The sequence below is a fragment of the Aphelocoma coerulescens genome, chromosome 1 (assembly GCF_041296385.1).
Source record: "Aphelocoma coerulescens isolate FSJ_1873_10779 chromosome 1, UR_Acoe_1.0, whole genome shotgun sequence".
Lineage (NCBI taxonomy): Eukaryota > Metazoa > Chordata > Aves > Passeriformes > Corvidae > Aphelocoma > Aphelocoma coerulescens.
This window is the reverse complement of record NC_091013.1, coordinates 34,126,785-34,147,382: the sequence shown is the minus strand read 5'-3', so window position 1 is coordinate 34,147,382 and position 20,598 is coordinate 34,126,785. Positions and strand designations below refer to the sequence as shown.

General features: G+C 42.5%; 1 protein-coding gene across 6 annotated transcripts in view; it reads right to left on the bottom strand.

Annotated features, from left to right (window-relative positions):
* Positions 1 to 17,230, bottom strand: part of JADE3 (jade family PHD finger 3) — a 63,220-nt gene extending 45,990 nt beyond the window's left edge. The window contains exon 1 of one of the 6 annotated variants that reach the window (XM_069006564.1): positions 17,106 to 17,230. The gene's annotated coding sequence lies outside the window, so the exon portion shown is untranslated. Of the gene's footprint in view, positions 1 to 16,493; positions 16,535 to 16,927; positions 16,983 to 17,105 lie in introns of those variants that run through there. The other 5 variants (XM_069006503.1, XM_069006495.1, XM_069006545.1 and 2 more) reach the window with 5 other exon arrangements.
* Positions 17,231 to 20,598: the final 3,368 nt, after the last annotated feature.

The window sequence follows — 20,598 nt, the reverse complement described above, 5'->3', positions numbered from 1 at the left end:
TGAGCCTTGAGCAATATTAAGTATGGGAACAGAAGGAATTTCTCCCTCCACCAACTGCCTGCATTGCCCTCCTGCAGGATCAGGCACAGGTATGTTTGGTGCTCTATTATAATGCACCTGGCAAAGGCATTAAAGCCATCACACCCAAGAGATGAGTTGCAGCACTCCTCAGGGATGTCAGCAGCCAGACCAGGGGCTGTCCTGGCAGGCAGTCTGCCCCGTGCCTCAGAGCAAAAAATCAACAAAAACAGGACAGCTACGAGCTGTGATAGAAAGTATCAGAGAGAAAAACTGCAAGTAAAAACCAAGGAAGCGGTAACTGCATACCCTGCCAGAAGAACAAGAACAAAATAAGGGGATATGACAATGTTTTTCTAACTGAAGTAAGGCAGTTTCTGGCCAAAGTGTCAGCACCATACTCTAACATTTGTGCTCCTCCACCCATCTGTAGTAGAAGAAAAAGATACAACCAACCACCCACTGAGGAGTGGCACACATCCCATTACTTATTAAAACTATTGTTGCTCAACTTAGGCTGTGGCATCAAAGGAAAATAAAAGGAAAATATTTCCTTACAATCGCGGGGGGGCGGAGGGGGGAAGGAGAAGGGGAACACAATATATTACAGCTCCTGTACATTGACTGTGCAAAATTTTGAAGTTTTGGCTCTACTAATTTTCTTTGATTTGAAGTTTTGCATTTGGGGGTTTTTTGTATTTGTGTATTTGGTGTATTGTTATTTTGAGGGGCAGCAAAGGTGCTTGGTTGGTTTGGGAGTTCTTTTTGTTTTTTAAATTTTCCTAGGTTCCTCTTCCCATGTCCCTGACACTCTCTGGCTATACCCCACGTTAAGCAACTAACTTTGAGCAACACAAGAAGATCCGTAGATCAAAGCAGTACCAGAGCCAAGGTTGTTGAAACATGAATCACACTACGTGGATCGGGTTTTTAACTTGAGATAAGCAGATACACTCTGCCACCACACACATGGCCTGAAGCAATCCACAGAGTCTGTGCAGGAGATGGTGCACTTGGCATGAGCATCAGCAGGAGCCTCCCATCTCCATCCAGAGGGACCCAGCTCAGGTGCAGCAGAAACACCTGACACACAGGCAGTGGGGGTGTCCAGAGGGGCTGGCTTTAACAGCCCACTGCTGCTCTGCCGGGTACTACCCCGCCTGGTGTTCTGCCTCTACCCTCCAGCTAAGAAATGCCAAGAGCCTCACCCACAAAACACGCTGGAGGAGGGCGGGCAAGTGAAGAAAATAAGTAAATAATTAATAAATGGCTGGCTAAGTTTTCCAAACATGACTTTGATTGTTTTTTTCTTATGACATATTTCATTATGGGATAATTCTTTAATGTCCCGACTGAACCCATTTAATATAAGTTTTCCGTAGAAACACAAGCAAAGCCCTGGTTGTGGCAGCTCAAATGGCATCATTAAAATGCAACACAGCCTACAACTTTTAAGTGTGAACAAAACCACAGCTTTTGCCTCCCAGCTGAACCACAAAACTAATATATTTTTGAACTCTTCATTAAAAACACATTTATTTGTTCAGTTAAATGCCAAGATGAACTCTGAAATACTGGAAGGTTGAACTAATTTTTTTTTTTCTTTCTCTAATCCTTACAGTATAGAGTCATAATCTCAGTCCCAACTTTACTTATTTCACAACCATGAATAAATATACAAAATGGGATAAAAAATACAGTTGCCCCCACAAAACACTATTTCCCCCCCCTTTGTTTTGAAAGCTAGTCTTAACATATTGATTGAGAAACATTAAATTAAGTCACCTCAAACTAATGATCAGGGGGTGCTTCCCCAACAGATTAAAAAAAATGGAAGAGTGCCAACCTCCCCAAAAGCAGCAAGTTCAGGAGCAGGGTAAAGAAGGCACAGAAGATGCTCACCCTCCCCTCCACACAGACTGTGCCAACAGACTCCAAACTCCTAATCTCCAGATGCATTTGAAAAATTAATGGGCAAGCAACAGAAACTGTGGCATGAAGAAACAGGAAAAAAAATTATAGGAACTAAAGGACTGTGTAGACACAGAAAACAAACTTAGAAATGCACAGTAGCTTTTCATAAATACTGCCTGGAAACTAAGCGTCACCAGGGAAAAAAGCATCAGCAAGATTTATTTCTTAAAATACAACTTTTAACAACAGAAGGCCACTTGGAACACAGATCTATTTTTGCAGTTATCACTACTGTTATACTATCGCTCTCTCTGTAATTTACCACAGTGCTTACCAACAGCCAAGCCACCAAAACAAGAATTGTGCTGGTTGAAAACAGAGCTTCGTGCTTTTCTTGTCAACCATCCCACACACGGCACTGCCACTTGCAAAAACAGAGATGGTCGCAGAAAAAAGATCTGCCAGGGTCCTGAAAAAGGACAGCTAGATAGGACCAAGAACTCAGACTCTGGATAACAGAGGCTCCCCAGCCTCTCCAGGGGAGCCCCTTCCACGCTGCGTGACCCTTAAAGTTTGTCCCAGCACTTTAAGCACACATCTTCCCCCATGCTGCTCAAGCCTTTACCAGGTCTCTCCCTGCACTGGGCCCTGATGATATCATCCTTTTCTTTTTTACACAGTTAACCTTATGTTTGAACAATAACTGAACTCTCTTGCAAGTACGTCCTTGTCTTTTCTCCAGACTAAATAAAACCCAGCTCTTTCACCCTCTGCTTAAAGGACACGTTTTCTACATTTCTGATTCTTCTAGTTGCTGCTGTCTACCACCCTTTCCAGGGCTGGCACACAAAACCAGTATGAAGTTGTGACATCCAAATCTGGACAAAATCTCCCAGCTGAATCCTTCCCTACACAGAAAATGCTCCTCTCTTTTTACAGAAAAACATTCTTTACTGCCACATGAGTTGCAGATAATAACCCTATGTATAAACTCCAATGCCTTTGCTTTTGCAACAGCACGACTGTTGCCTCATGTCCTGGCTGTGAGCAGTTATTGCCGCTGGGCCCATTGCTCCCAGCCTGCAGGCGTGCAGCCAAACCTTCATGCTGAAGACAGCTACCCCTTCACACGACCTGCTCAGCCCCATCCAACCCCTCCTTCCACGCTCCTTCTCCAATCTGTTAAAATAACTCTTAAGTTCAGAGCATCTTCTCAAGTAGACGTGCAGCTCCATCCAGCTTGATTCGGGTATTGAATGAACGGAGTCCTCATTCCTTCACCCACATCATTAATAGCAAATATTAATTCACCTGTCTTGTTTGAAACTAATTAGCAATTATCCTCTCAGTTTTCTCAGCAGCTACAAACATTCCTGTGAGCATTTCAGGTAATCCATGCTCCCTTAGCTTGCTTCTGGTAATATGGGTTGCCTGATAACTTACATCATCTACTGTGCAATTTCTACCTCACAAATTACTTTCAAAAATGAATTAGAAAGTCGGTCTTGTGATGCTCCACATCTTCTCCATAAATAATCCCAGGGATATAATGCTGCTTAGATAGGAAAGGTATTAGAAAATCATTTTATAATTTCCAATTTTTTTACAGACTGTTTCAGATATCTAGCACATACAGACAGCTCCCCATGGACTACCAGTAACATCACACAGACCTCTTACAAAAGGCAGATCAAAATTTTAATAGTACCAAGACAGCATCAGAAATAAAGCTAGTAGTTTTTGAGATTATAAATATAGTATGAAGCAGGAAGGTAATGGTACTCTTTCCCTTGTAGTTCTGAAAAAATAATAGAACAAGTATCCAAATACCAAAACAGTATCCATTGTATTTAACTAAAGAGATATTTCCAGGCAATACTTATCCTATAGGGATTAGAGGTAGAAAAGAAAAAGTCAGTAAGCTTTAAGAAAAGTCTTGTAAAATCCCTACAAAGTCTTTGTAGCAAAGAGTGTTGGATTTTTGCTTGTAATAAACTGATTTGTTGTTTATTCTTCTTCACAAGCTTCTAAACAGTCCTAAATACAGTGTACTACAGTACTCTGCAGCTTCTCAATTTTTATCTCTCTTCCACACTGGCTTAGCCAACAAAGTAATTCAGTATAAATTCACAATTTCATTGTAAAAATCTAAACACAGTCCATCTCACCTTAAGGTAGATCAGAGACACTGAAAGCATTTAGTAAAGCCTGCAACTCTCTAGTACCTTCACTTCTTTCCACTGTCACAAAAATATTTCATGACACCTTTATGGAGCAGTGATTTAGTAATTCCCAGCAACCAATTAAAACTTGCTGGGAAAACAATTTCCCACAGCAGCTTACCCCACTTTCAGACAAACAATGCAGCAGGATGTCTAGAAGGATAGGTTTCATAAGGCAACTAACAAGTAACATCAAGACATTTTATGAAATGCTCTGAAGTCCTGGGCCCCAGGCACTCAGATGGTGACCCAACACAGCAGTTATTTAGCTTGTGTGTAGTGCCAACCATTCTGCAAAACACTCAAAACATCTTACTGATTACTTGAAAATAATTGTTACACAACACAATTAACATATACATGCAAAAAACTGAGTCAGACTGAAAAAATTGCCCTTACGGAGGAAAGCTACTTAGACCAACATAAACACAGGATTTAACTTACAAACACCGACTTTAAGACACAAAGTTGTTTACAGTCTTCATATACAGGTAGGATATTAGAATTAGTCAAACAAAAGCCTGGGTTTGTAGGAGATTAAATGCAATGGGATAAATTTAAGAAAAAAAACAAGAAGTTTAGGTTTAGCATTAAGGAAACATCCTGAGAGTCAGAACTGCTGACCCAAATCCCCAGGGGGAAGATTGAAAGCTGCAGCTCTTGACGTTTAAACAAAGACTGGACAAGAGTCCTGGTTGCTGCGCTGCCAAAACAACATGCTCCACAGAGCTCAGCTTTTCTCAACCCAGCCGGAGGGCAAGCCAACAATAAAGGGGACTTGAGTATAAAGAGCACTGCACAAAGTGGTTTGTTGGGACTGTCTGCGCTGAGGGCTGCACCTCACCATGCAGACATGGTGCTGTGGAGCACAAGTACTGTGCATCAGCTACTCCACAGAACTCATGAGTACCGCTGCATGGTGGTGAGAGCAAAGCAATCCCAGGTAGCTATTCCACCATTCCATCTCTCTTCCCTACATCAGAGACTGAAGGATATATATATATATATATATATATATATATATAGATACACATACACACACACATATATATATCCCTGCTGGATGCTATGGTGTACAGGTGCATGCAGGGACAGTTAGTGCACAGCAGCTCAGGTCCCTCCTCCTCTTTTGCAGGATGAAACATTAGGGAGACTTGTTACTTCAGCCTGGTGCAGGATGCATCTCTCTCTGAAGAGTGGGTATTCCCTGCAGCAGGACACACTTCAACACAGAGGAATGTAGCAGAAAGAGAATACAAATGCATGAGGCAGAATGCTGCAGTACAAGACCTAAACTGAAATAAAAATATAGGCAGGAGGCTTCCTGATCCACAAAGCCTGGAATGGGGTACAGGCAGAAACAACAAAAGTATTTTGGCACTACCTACTATCAGGAACTTGAAAACAGGTCTTTGAGCCACAGAGTAGCAAAAACAAGCTATTTATGAGGATCTGGAGCAAAACAAAATAGATGCAGTTCTTGAGGAAGGAGAACATTTCACATCCTGCTGTTAGCCACAGTCACATGCTGGCCAGTTGGATTTTAAGTATCAAGCCACCTCATTCGAGTTGTACCTCCTGTACTAAACAGATGTGCTCATGTGCATTTCCTGTAGCTTAGTGATGGCAGTACTGTTCCACGCTATTTTCTGAAGGGAGGTTCAAACAAACATTTCAGAAGCAATAATCTAGATGACCTAGAGACATCTTTTTCCATAGCCAAATTCTATTATTTAATGCAACTATATTTGTACACAGTTAGGGACTTTTAGTGGGAATCTTAAAATAAGAAATAAAACTATTCAAGTGTGAGAACTTCTAAAATATGGTAAGATAATAGATGTTATGTTTCTGATGGCACAGCTATGCCACTTCCATATTTTCCACAGCAAGTCCCATGACCCCACCACACACACCAGAGAGTCACAAATGCTAAAGCAGTGTGTGGATCCTCCACAAAATGACAATATAAAATATGAATGGACATATTTAAACTTTGGACTGAAGTAAACTGTGTATTTCAACGCCTTCAAGCTACAGCTCTGGCTCTGGAACAAGAAACAGCAAACCCCTCCAGATTTTAACTCCTCATGAAGCAAATGGAAAGGTCTTTACAGTGGGAATCAAAGTGCCCAGCATGTTCAGGACAGCCAGCTCACACACCAAATAAGGAATGATGCCAGAAATCTCTTCTCTCACAGATTGAACTACTGATTTTCAGTCCTGTAAATGGATACCTTCAGGAATCAGATACATGATTGGATTTCTTCCTCCTCTCCCCAGATGCACTCTTCAGGCATCAATTTCAGTATCACGTTAAGGTGTCAGCAGTTGCCACATCTGCAAAGGCAGTCCTTAGTTTTCACCCCATCTTCCCAGTCCTCCTCTGCTGTCCACAGTCTGCCTCAGTGCTTTCTCCCTTTTCCTCAAACCCTTTCCATTGCACAACTCTGCTGCTGCCTACCTACAGCATTCAAGCATCTATGGTCATTCCCATCACCTCACCAGAAGAGCAGTCTGTGCAAGCATTTCTTACCTATGTTGTGGTATTTTGCTTCAACCATTTATTTGCAGGATGACCAACCACCAGTTGCTGGGGAGTGTCAGGAGGAGCTTGTGGCTCAAACCACCACTCACCTTTACACAACAAATGAGCCTGTTGAGCCTCTGTTCCCATCCTGATCAATGCAAGTAGGAAAAAAATGAAACTACAAACAAAAAGATTGAGAATAATTTATGTCTGGATTACAGGAGGAAAGTTACCTCACAACTGGATGACAGTAGTCAAGAAAAGATTTGTCTCCTTTTCTGGATACATTAAGTTGTGATGCTCACCAGTGTACAACACAGGGATTCAGAAAGGCTACAGAGCACGCTCTTTCGAGATTCTTCAACTGCTCCAGCTATGTGGAATTTGAGTAAATGTACATATACTGAATATTCCTGGCCCTTAAGGGGGTCTCAGTGGCCACAGAAAAATAACCATCATAAACAGCTCACCTCACATAAAACCATTTAGTCAGTATTTACTGGAATGACAGCTCCAAGCGGAAAAAAAAGTGGGGGGGAGGGGAAAAAAGTAACAGTGTTAACTTCACTTGATTATGACAGTGATTTAAAGTACTATTGACATCCTTTATCAAACTTGGGACACTGGTATGTGTGATTTTTCATAACGAAAGCCTCTCTGGTCTTCTACGGTTAGACCACACCAGCACTCAAACTGTCACCTTCCCCTGCAAAGAAACTCCATAAATAAATAAAGCACCCAAGCTTTGCACTTAGACCACAAAAACACAAGGCTTGGAGCACAATCAAATGATGATTAATGAAGCAGCAGACACTATAACACAGTAAACAAGACTTCATCAACTTCATCCTCTGCGGCTGCAAATCCCATAGCAGCAACCAAATATGACTTCTTCCTTGAAGATGATCTTAAATGGTCGGAAAGGGTTGTGTTGGGTTTGTTTTTACTGCTATGAAGGAGAAACTTGTGTCAATCCTTTTCCAAAGTCATTCCCACTCACTTAGACAAAACATATGACAAGCTCTGAGAAATAAGCATGGAAACTTTGGTCTTTGTGGAGTCAATGGGAATTAAAGCCAGTGCCAAAACAAAGCCAGAAATTAGCAGAACACTTATCTGATGAATTTATAAGCAGAATTCCTAAATGACAAAACTGAGTTTATTTCTCCTTAAAATCTCCTGATGCAACATATGCTGGGGAAAGGTGGGGGGTTGCAAGATCAAGTTGCAATGCAAGAAAACGATTCATTTTTTAAAGCACCCACTGTCAGAAAAACTTACTGTCAAAAGGAAAAACCTTTAATAGAATTCTCTAAAATATTTAGACCTTTCTAATTTCTTGTAGTTTATTAATGTTAGACTTCCACTATGCAAAGCTGTTGCCTTTATAGAGGCAAAACTTCTGATATTATTTAACAAGGGATAAAACTAGACTTGGATACTCTCCCACCCACGTCATCATGGATGGGCTTTCACCAGTTCCAAGGAGGACAGCAGGTAACATTGCCCTTCACAATACACTGGCATTTCAAAAAAAAAAAAAAAAGAGAAAACTTGCCTTAATAGGTTTGCTCGCTTAGAGTTTTACATTACTTCTGCTTACCTGAAGCACAAAAACCTCTATAATCCTGTCAGACCTAGAAAGCTCAAAAGCAAAGTAAACAAAGGAGCTGAGCTTTTTCTCCTTTAAGAATTGCCATCATGCAGTTAAATCCACAATTCTGACTGATTAAATCCCTACGAGCCTATAAGAGACCACATATAGGCAGAGGTGCCATAGAGTACCCTAATGTGACATTAAAACCTGTAAAAGATAGCTCTAAAGATGCTTTGTTATGACCAAAGGAATCTGGTACAGGAGTGAAGCTGGCTCAACTTGTACAGCTCTTGTGCAAAGGCTGACACTAATACCACTTCTTCAGAATTAGGTGTACATGACCAGTCGGATCAATATAACAGAGTAACACCAGAGCAATACCTTCAAACTGTTATGAAAGCTGACTTCTTTGATAGAATGAGCTTAGTATAGATTCCCTACAATTATTTAAAGGGGGAAAGGAAAAAAAAAATCATTTTGACAAAAAATTATCATAGGGTAGCAAAGGGTTAAAAAAGGATTTGATACCTTATAAATAACCAGGATGCATTTATATGTTTTAAAAGTTACTCCACTAAACCAAAGCTCTGCCACTGTCTCACTTTTTCTAGCAATTCCTCCCTGTATAAAATCAAGTTTGTTTCGAAACACTCTTACAATCTGTACCAAAGTAAATACAATTGCTGATGTGTGTTTGAGTCAAACACACAGATTTAACTTCCTTAACCGAGCACAATTTACCTATGTACAGGCGAAACATAGAAGGGTTTTTTGTTAAACAGTAGCTAAATAGTCATCACACCAATATCAGCATTCACCAGAAAAAAAGTTTTATATCACAAACACTTCTTTTAATAAATTTTTAAAAATACAACTTGAATTTTCGGTGCATGGTGCTTTTGTACATACATATATGTAAACTCCCACAAATGTAGCAGCCACGAAAAATAAAACCTCACATAAAAACACAGGTGAAGGAAAAGGCCCCCTTTATCAGACTGAGCAAACTTACACAAAAAAACCCCAAACCAACAAGTCTGACAAAATACTTTCAGGTGAACTGCAAACCATCTGGAAATCCATACTGTCTGTAGTCTGGTACAGGAGACAAATTTAATTTGACCTAGATGATTTATAGGGTCCCAAGAAGACTGTGAGACACTCACTGGAAACACTGTTTTCTCCAGTAACAAGGAAAAAGTTGGAAAGTTAAGTCAAAAAGAAGAGGGGACAGCCAAGGGGAGACTACAAAGGCATCAAAGACATGGATGGCTGAGAGAGATAAGAACTACAAATCATATTCAAGTTCTAATCTGCAATTGAGGCTTTACTTTTTTCCTTTTTTAAGTTTCTTCAGACTTTTTTTTCCAACTCTCAACCCATTCGTACTTCAAAAATGGACTGATTCAAATGTGGAATTCAAGCACGCAGAAGTGAACACACAGAAAAAAAAAAGTAGTTCAATAATCTTAAAAAGAGAGCGAAATGGCACCTGCAAAAGCTACTAGGTTTCAGTAACCTAAATTAATGCACATCCCTGTTTGCTGTTACGTATAGAGGCTTCCGAAAATCTAGAACAAGTACATAGAAGACGCCAAACAAAGGCTCTAAAACAGCACTTAAGCCAGATTAATCCACGTAATGGGAGTCACAGGGCTCTGACTGATACTGAGCTGATTGGCAGGAGTGTAAGCTTTCTAATAAGTTATGTCCCACCTTCTGAAGTCTTATAGCATATACAGAGGAAGAAAAATGAAAACAGCATGCATCAGATCCATATGTATTCAGTTTTAAGCAACAAAGGAGGGACTACTAAGAATACCAAGTACTGAAGCATAATTTTTAACCTACTCTTTCATGGAGCTCAGGGCACAGTCCCATTTTCTACAGTATTGTACCACAGATATTCTGTCTCTGCATAGGTCTGTACAACCAAATAAAGCAAGTCAGATCTCCATCAAAACTGCAGAAACACACATGAATGTAACCTGCCAGTCACTGGCAAAATCTCATTCAGTTCCCATTTTAAGTAAATTTTTTGTACACTAGCTGTATAAGTAAGTATTTGGATCAAAAATATGTTTACTACTAACTTCAACAAACTTAGGTATCTGAAAAACACCTGAATAAAGAAAAACCTTCACAATTTTCATAAAATATCACTGGAAATTATAGTATGATACATTAAAAAGTACAAAACTACAAGGACCAAAATGAAACCACCTGAATTTATGGATACCAGCTGCAAAGGGCACACAAAATAATTTTGCATCATTCCTATTTGCATAAAAATATGGAATAATTTCATCCCACAGGTTTTTCATCGTTTTCTTTTTTTATCCAAAGAGGTGAACAAGCACTAACCAAAGAAAGTTAAGAAAATTAGTATTTGTAATACAGGCATAATATTTTGAAAAAATAACTTCCATAAAAGAATCAGTACCATAAGCAGAAGTGAATTTTACTTCCTAAGTATGCCAACAGCCATTACAATATTGTTCTTCATAAACATGTATCTTATATTAAGATCAACTTTTTGGTTCCTCCCTCACTCTCAGCACATTCTGTTACAGAGCTTCAAGTTCAAATTTGTCAAGCAAAAAGCTTCACTTACTTCTTAAGATTGCTCATGTCATGCTACAATGGAAATGATTACGTTGTTAACATAAGGAAGACTGCAACTTCATTATCAGGTTTAAGTATCTCCCTTTCAGTTGCTTAAATGACAGGCAATTTGATTTTTGTAAAAGAACACAACTGCTCTTGAATTAGGCCCAAGCTGAAGAGCTGCTAGAACTCCCCCAAACAAGGTTAACGATGTCAAAGCACAGCACCAACACTGGCAACCAGTACCCTTCCCTTTTCAGAGCACTGCTCAGCAGTTCCTGAAAAAAAACCAAAACCAACAAACAAAAAACTAACATAAAAAGCTATTATCTGTGCTTGAAATGAGCATTTTTTTTCTCCCTCCTATCAAACAACACCTAATAAGTTTACATTGCACTGCAGAGTAATCACTCGTTATCGCTATTTCAGTCACTATTTTCCTTCTGGGAAAAGAGTTTATTTGTGTGAAAGCAGGAAGATGAGTACCACTTTATTATTGCTCTTTCTATCCAAGTATTAATAAGAGTGGGAGAGGTATTACTCCTACCTCTTTGCTGAGGCTCCTCCTTGCCAGATAATTGCTGAGCCTAACATTTTCCTGTGTGTCTCTAACACGCTCACATACTGAGCATTTCAAGCTCAAGGTCTTTGGTTGGTTTGTTTGTTTTTTTCATTAAAGCCAAAATCTCTGTAGGACATGGGCACTATTTTCTATGATGAGTCCTCTACAGCCACTTTAATATCAAGGCCTGCAAATTAACACTGAGAGAATATTAATAAATACAAGCAGTTAAAAGCAGAACAAATAAAGAGAATTAAACAACACAAAGAGTTCCACTAGGGACACTTCCTCCCTTGACAGGATACACATTTCTCCTATACATTTTTGTATCCAGCGGTTCAAGATGTCAGGTTTTCTGCATGTCAGCAGACAGAAAATACTACCATTTTATTCTGCTATACTTGATATGTAGGGGAAGATTTAAATATTTGCACACTAAAAGTAATAATTTTCTCAATACCACCATGGTTTATAGAGGAAACATTATTTAAAAACTGTCTGGTCTGTTAAACCAATACTTATATTTTTTAAGTGGTATGAATGAAAGCTCATAGTTTAGTTATGGTTTTCAAGAGCTTATGAACAGCCACGTTACTGTAACTTTTGTCTAACACTTGTAGTAAATCCATCATTTATCTACATATTTAAAGAATTCCAGTCATTCAGTATTACATGATAAACTACATGGCACAATTAAAAGACAGCACCCAGGCAGAACGTCTCCTATGCAGTTCTCCTCTCACTATTCTGTCATCAACTCAACAGCATATTCCAAAACAAGAATTGCCTGAAAACTTAAACACAGATTGGAAAACTCTCCATGACACAGTCACACAAAAGTAACTATTTCCAATAAATGTTCCTGGTCAGTTGTTTCACTTTGCAGCGCCTGGTGTGTGGGGTACCACCCCTCCCTTTGGGGCATCTCAGGCATCCCAGCCTCTACTAACCCACTGCACTGCGTTAACCCTCAGAAGCTGTTGGACTTGCTGTGCACCAAACCACTTGTGCAGGCATGAAACTGCTCTCTAGGACATGAGCAAGAGCCTGAGCCTTTCACCAGCAAAGGCTATCAGAACCTTTAAGCAGGTAAGACAGACCCTCAGAAAATATTAAAGCAAAAACTTTTTAGACGAAGGTGGGAAAAAAGGAAAAATCAAAGAAAGGCGACTGGGGGAAGCTCTGGACAGTAGATTAGCAAAATAATACATAATTCCCTCAACACTGTGTGACAAGCATATTCAGTTTAGCAACGAGTCAAGCATGTGTATAAACCTGTTTTTTAACATCTCCTAGAGCTCTAATTAAAACACAAAGAGGCTTTAACGACACAATATGTTATGTTCACCATTCAATTCAATAATCAAGAAACATAGCTCTTTAATCTAATGCTGTAACAGGTGTACTTTGAAGAAAAGCACTCCAAAGTTTTCAAACAAAGTTTAACAAGCTAAGGCAAGCATCCCAGCATTTAATCCAGGAGAAAGTTATAACAAATAGCATCAGCAGTCACGAGTTTATCCTCCCACCTTCTCCTGCTTCTCCGAAGAGGGCGACTAAGCAAGTGGGAGCCTCTGCAGTCATGCTCACAGCTCGGGGTCTCTTCCATTCCTTTAAATCCGAATAAAGCCTGCATTATAGCTCTACAAGTGCAGGAGCTTTCATTAGGTCCAAGATCACACATCCCAGACTGCTCTTAATCCCCACTAAGATATTAAATGTTGGAAAAGTTCAGATGTCATCTAGACAGGGGTAACTTTGAAGCAAATGAATATGAAAGAGTGAACAGCCCAGGGAAACAGGGAGGTGCTTGGTAATTATATCGGCATCTTTCCACAGAAGGCAACACCCGGATTGTTACGCTACACTTCTGAAACTTATTTGCCAGATACCTTCTTGTAGTCAAAATAAATTGAAGTATCAATAAAAATAGTATCTATAGACACACTTTTTATGGGTTCTGAACATCAGAGGTGCACTTGTAGCTAGAAGATAGCAAAAAGAAAAGTAATTTTAAAGTGACAGGTGTAACCGATCATATAACATGAATAAATATAAAAGAAATCAGTTCTCACATTCTTTTTATTAGCAACATTAGATTAAAATAAGTTATGTGCTAAAATGCAAAATTTCATATAGTTATCTCACTTTTCAGATGTGCCATAAAGCCCTACAGATCTCCAGCATCTCCCACTCCCACCTGACCCAGCCTCCGCCAGCACAAAACCTGCCAGGGCCTTGACATAACATTTTGTATATCAGCTCTTCAAGATGCAAATAGCATCTGTTGGCTTCCATTACATAAATACCCCCGATAAGAGCTATTATTAACTTGTTAGTTTCCATTTTAAGTAAAGTATGTAAAAATTGTATTTATGTCTCCAATTACATGAAGCCTCAAGTGTTATAGGCACTTAAAATCTTCAGAAAAGAGAAACACCACACAATTTCAGAGGTTTCCCTCTCCAGAGAATTGAAAAGTCCCCCAAGTCCCCTCAGCTATAGCTCCCACAAAAACTGCGGGAGTGGAGAGACTAAGCAGCACATGCAAACAGCAAGTTTTGGCTCAGTCCATTTCTGTCCATAATGAAAGAAGTCACCAACCAAGACAAAATACTAGCACTGATCTAGACAAAACAGTAAACTTTAGGTTATAAAATGCATTGAGAGAATGACACCTATACTTTACAGAGTATTAACTTTTAAATTTCAGTTGAATACAACATTCTTTGCAATCGAATTGCCTGGTATTTTCTGAAGAGTGGGCATCACACTGCACCATCAAACCCATTCAAGTAATAGCCCCCCAAACCACATACCGACTGCTAAAGGAGACTTCTAGGGACGAAAAGAGAAAGACAAACCACAGAAACAGACGTTTACAAGACATTTCCATCCATGGATGATAAAAGATGCACTACAGAAATGGGTGCACATTCCTTCACCAGATACATCTCATGTCTTGCCAAGCTAACCAAAACTATGCAGACACCATGTCCCACTCCTCACCCAGTGAGGCATGATGGTCAGAAATTAATTTCAAATATTGAAATAAGCTACTTAAATACACCACAGGGAACACTGTAGGAGTGTTTCAAACTCAAGGCAGCTTGTACAAGGTTTAACTTCACCTCTCCCCATCAGGACTAAAAAATCCAGCCATTTTCACCAAGGCCTTGGACACTTGACATCACACTAGCCAAGAGTTGAGGGCACCAGTCAAGACATCCTCCAGGCCAGCTGCAGCAAGCTCTTGGGGAAAATGCTCTACAGCATTCAGCATGCAGTAGCTACTACTACAGTGACCATACACACGTGTTTCTGCCCATGTGTATATACATACAAAAACTGTACAGGTAAAAACAATACTCAGTTGTAAATAAGAAGCCTTGGTGTAAATTCTTCTCCATTAGCGAATCACCCAGGTCTATGAAAACTATGTGTATTCTAAAAATCTAAACAAAAAGTCCACAACAATCCCAGGTATCCCAATAAATCCCAAACACAAACTTCCTAATTTTCCGCTGCTGAGAGGAAGTCCACAGAACCGCAGAGAAGAAAACAGCTGGGTTTACTCTATCACTATACTGAGATCGATCGATCGATCTGTCTGTCTGTCTATCTATCTATCTATCCCAGGCTCTTACATTCACAGTGGATTTCCATGGTTTTAATGGGATCCCAAATGAACATGCATCCTTGCCAATAAATGCCACTGCCTAAGTTCCTATGTGAGTTCTCTAGCAAACCTTAGTGGGTTATCTGCTACATGTACATAACACAAAACAAAAAAAAGACCTACAGTCATCAGACCCAGCTCAGAGGAATTTCTCCCGCTGGGGGAGGGAGGCTTGTTCTGTAAAAGGAACCTAGAAAGAGGAAACATCAAACGAAGGACAGGTAATAGAAACAGTTCTGCTATTTTGATTACTTTTACTGCATCTAAAGTCCAAGTTTTGCAAAGAAAGCTTTCTTCTCCTCCTCTCGCAATGAAAACAGGGCATGTCATGTCTAGTCTGAAAAGAGGTCAGAAGTTCAGTTAAAAAAAACCCAAAAGCCAACATAAACTTTAGATTCTAAAAGTACTAGCTTGCTTTCACTTTGAAAAGGTATGTTCTTAACTAAAGCGACTTCAAATTGTATTCTCTCCCTTTGGTAAGTGCAGGTAAAGGCTTTTCTGATGTCTCCTTAAGGAACTCTGTAGCAAGCTTGGAAGTTATGCAAACGTGCCTTCATTCAGGTCGCCCTTTCTGGCCTAAGGCTCTCACATTTTCAAGTTAGCTCCCTAACCATCACTATAATACGGTCTCACTTTGCAGAGATGAGCAGGTGTGCTCGAGATGCTCTATAGAACAGCCCACAAGCACCAACCTGACGTAAAAAGTTGGCTGCTGATTAAGCATCTTGCAAGCAAGCATCAGGACAAAATACATTTCTCTTAATCTTTCAGTTTTAGTGCAAAGGCTCTTTTACATTAACCGAGAGGTACAACAGCTTTCAAGTATCTAGTGTATAGCAATTGAAGGCTTTCTAGTCACAACTGGATGTTGTCTTCAGCATCCCTTTTGTCCTGAACATGAAAAAACCCATAGGGCTTTGAAGTACGGTACAAATTTACTGATATTTTAATAAAAATACGTAGCCACTCATTATAACAATTTGCAAACAATAGCTGAACTCCTCAAATAACTACAAATGCTTTTTATAAAATAACTCTAGTTAAAAGACGGAAAAAAGTGTCATTTATTTGCCTGTTAAGATGTACTTTAGGGTGCCCTGTACCAAATTCTCCTATTAATCATCCCATTATTATTTGCAAGTATTACTTTCTCTACATCCCCGGCCGTCAACCACACCGGTCGCGGTACATCCGTAGAACGAAGCCATGCCTTTGCAGAACGATGAACAGCATTAAAGCAAACACCATGCAGAAGAGGAAGGTTTGATCTGGAGAAGCGAAGTCGGGACCTTCCCGCTCCTCTCCCTACAGGCACAGGGGGCACTGGGGCGCCATCCACCCCCGCCGCTCAGGAGAAAACTTACCTTGGCGGCGCGGCCGGGCAGGCGGGAGGGCTGCGCTAGCGCTTCATTGTCAAACTCAGTTCTAGCAAGTTCCTCGACATACCGGCGGAGCGGTGCTCGGCGGCGGACAAGCGCCCGGCCGGCTGTCTGTCTGTCTGTCTGTCTGTCTGCCCGCCCGCCCGCCCGCCAGCCACGCCCAGCCGCGCTCCGCAGGGCCCCGCCGGCTCGGGCACCGCCGGGTCGCCGCCTCTCCGGGCTGCGGCGAACAAAAGGGCGCTTGGCCGGGGGCCGCCCAGCCCTGGCCGCCCCCCGCGGGCGCAGCGCCCGCCCGGCTTCGGAGCCGCCGCAACTTTTCCCTCCGGACGCGGCCGGGGCCGCAGCGCCCACGCGGGACGGGCTGCCCGCCCGCCGCCCCCGGCGCGGCTCCGTGCGCTCCCCGCCGGCGCCCCACGTACCCGCAGCGCCCGCCGCCTGCCCGCGCTCGCCGCCGCTTCCTCCTCCTCCCTCCTGCCCGGCCTTGGCGCCAAACGCCGCCGCCGCAGGCCCGGCGCCTCCCCCGCACAGGCCCGGCGCGGCGGCCCCGGCGCCCGCCCCCCGCCCCGCCTCCATGCGGGCAGCCCGGGCCGCGCTCACCTCCCGCCGCCGGCCCGGCCCGGCGCGCCGCCGCCTGCTCCTGCCCTGCTCGCTGGCGTGGGCGGCCGCGGCCGTCAGGGCTGGCGCTCCCGCCGCGGCGGCGGCTCCTGCTGCGGGTGCTGCTGGTGCCGTCCCGCGCCGGCGCGCATCGCCCCCGCCCGCCCGCCCGGGCCCGTGGCCGGCGGCGGCTCCCGCCCTGCGTGCCGGCTGCTCGGCGCGCCCGCAGCCCGGCCCGCTCCTCCTCCGGCGGCGGCGGCCGCACAAGAGCCCTATTGTATTATTGACACTGCTGGGCTCCAGGCCCCGCCTCTTCCCCTTCCCTCCCTGCCCGCGCCGGGCCTTCCTGCCAGCTGCGCCGGCAGAGCCGCCCCTCGCCCGGAGAGCGAGCGGGAAGCGGACGGCGGGGAAGGAAGAGGGGCAGCGTATCTGGTGAAGGTGTGGAGCGCATGTCCTATGAGGAGCGGCTGAGGGAGCTGGGGTTGTTCATCCTGGAGAAGAGGAGGCTCAGGGGTGACCTTATCGCTCTCTACAACCACCTGAAAGGAGGCTGTAGCCAGGTGGGGGTCGGCCTCTTCTCCCAGGCGACAGGACAAGAGGGCATAGTCTGAAACTGTGACGGGAGGTTTAGGTCGGACATGAGGAAGAATTTTTCCACAGAAAGGGTGATTAGATATTGGAGTGGGCTGCCCTGGGAGATGGTGGAGTCACCGTCCCTGGAGGTGTTTAAAGGAAAGACTGGACGTGGCATTTCATGCTATGGTCTAGTTGACATGGTGGCGTTTGGTCATGGGTTAGACTCAATGCTCCCAGGGGTCTTTCCAACCTAATTGATTCTGTGAAGGGTCTGGAAGGGAAGGCCACAGTCTCAGCCCTTCCAGTGAGTGTCAGGGGCTGAGAGGGGAGAACCATATCTGCAACCAGATGAGACAGGAGCTGGCTCCCACCACTCCCGGGTGTTACTTTTCCTTTTGAGGTGCCAGTTCAGAAGATGAGCCAAGGGGCAATGCCTGGTCTGCATCCCTGAAACCACTGGCTACTGAGACTCAACTTTGGACTGGGCAGCTGGTGGCAGGGACAGGGGTGGCCAGGCACCTCACAACATCTCTCTTACCTTCTGGCAGCTTCTGAGGGCACAGTGCACCCATCTCAGCCCAGTCCACCATTAAATTGAGAATATATTGCCTAAGTGGCACAATTTCTAAAATAATGAGCATAAAGTTTACCTTAGGGCAGCTTTTAACCAGCTGTCAGTGTTAAATCATTCAGCCCATTACACTGAAACAACATTAGGTAGGAAGCACAGTAGGAAGCATCAGAATAAAGGAAACAGTAGCAAAAATTCAGCAACCCTCCTCCATTGTTACACCCCACACCCACACTCATTTCCCATACTGCTATTACCAAGTATTGCTTGCGTCATACACTCTGGAAACCCCTTTTGCCTTCCTTACTAGTAGGACTGCTGCAAAGAGTCTTAGCTGGAGATCATCCTTCGGCTGGCTGCTGCAGCCCCATTTCTCCATGCACACAGTAACTGAAGCATGGATGGGCTATGGAAACTTGGCAGAGAAAGAAATGGAACCTGAGGACTCAAATCTGGGGTACAGGTCTTCTCTTGAGGCCACGCACAGAGAAGAAACAGCAAGATTATAATGAGGAGTACAAAGGAGAAAAAGGAATAGATAAGCAGCAAGCATGGAAGGCATAGTTTGGCATGCCTGAGCTGCATTTCTACAATGTTTCCTGACAGCAGCCGAAAGATGAGGAGAAACAGATCATAAGAAAGGAGGCACTGTTTCAGCCAAATGTTCCATCTAGGTCAACCTAGCCTCCCACCTGCTCTACGAAGTCACGGGCACCTCGCACTGACTTCCTCTTGGCCCAAGTGGGCATCCACAGTAAGATACTTCCCCTGAGTACTCTACAAGCCTCCAAGTACTTAATCACATTTCCCAAGCACTATGTGGAGCATCTGTTTAGTAACCCTCAACAAATCATTTCTCCAAGTACTTGTCCAAGTCAGCTCTCACTGAATTCATGTAGGCTTCTGACTGTAAATCACTGCTGGCAAGGAATTCCATGCATCTACTACCTGCTGCAAAAAGAAAGAATAATTCTTTTTTCTTTTGAATAACTGGTTAATATTCCTGAGTGTAATATGAGGCATAGCTTTCTACAAATGCAGTTAGACCACAACTAAACAGCACTGCTGACACAGATGACTTCCGTCACACACCAGCAATCACCTCATTTGCCTTCAGTTCATTTACCTGCCAGAAAAGCACTCTGAGCAGCTTCAGAAAACCACAATATCGAGTAAAACACCAAGAATGCTCTCCCTACCACCGCCACTTGTGGAATCCTCTATATCAAACCAGGTGGACCAGGGAGCAGGGCAGGCAATATTGAATTTTAGACAAGAGATTTGAAGTCCAAAATGAAGGAAATTCAGAGTGATAAAACCAAATTCATGTACTAAAGACCTGTTTTCTAGTCGTAAAAGAAATAAAGTCTGGTTGAGTTAAACTAAACAAAAACCATTTTCAAGTACCAATATCTTCATTAGGATTTCAGAACAATTTCTATTTTTTCTGTGTCCATGAAACCTGTTTAATAGAGTGTATATATATATATATATACACACACATATACATATATAGTGTTTAAAGTATCCATCATTCTGAAGGACAATAAAGAATGTATATTCCCATCAGTGAAGGAAACATCCCTACAAGAAGTTTCCTGCCAGATTACTTTATATATGAATGACCTCATCAGAAGCAGATGCAGCCCAACCCAGGAAAGGTGTTTAGCAGCTATCTTCATTTCCCATGTCTGGAATCACACACACCTCCCTACACTGGCTGTCACATGTCAGGAGAAGATGATATCCAAGCCTCTAATTCTTTAGTAAATCCACAGCTGTACACGGTGGGCTCATAGCCAAAAGATAAATGACATAGGAAAACCCATATCAGAAAGTCTGTGGGGCTACAAATTTCAATAAATGCTTTACATTGTTCCTATAGAAACACATGGTATATTTCTACAGGAACACCAAGCACAATGAGTAAATAGGAAGCAGATTGTACTTTTTTCTTTTTTGTTCTTTTTAAAGACATAGGCAACAAAGCTTCTACGTTTGTTCTCCAAAGGATGAACTACAGATGCTCTTATGCACTTAGAGAATATAAGGAATTTACAAAGCCAGATGTTACCATGTTGATAAAATGTAGCACAAACAGGAAGTCTTCCAAAGGGCAGAATGATCTGCAAATGAGAAGAGGTATGATCGGGACAAAATATTGTATGCACATATACCATACCCAAGTTGAACCAAGTCCTAATTCAGCTGTACAAAAGCTGCCTGTGGCATATTAGGATATTAAGGAAGTTACACTGAAGTAGCATTTAACATTTGAGAAGATGGTCATGCAGAGTTTAACATGGATCTGAGCCACAAAAGAAGTGCCTCTAACTGAAATACCTACAA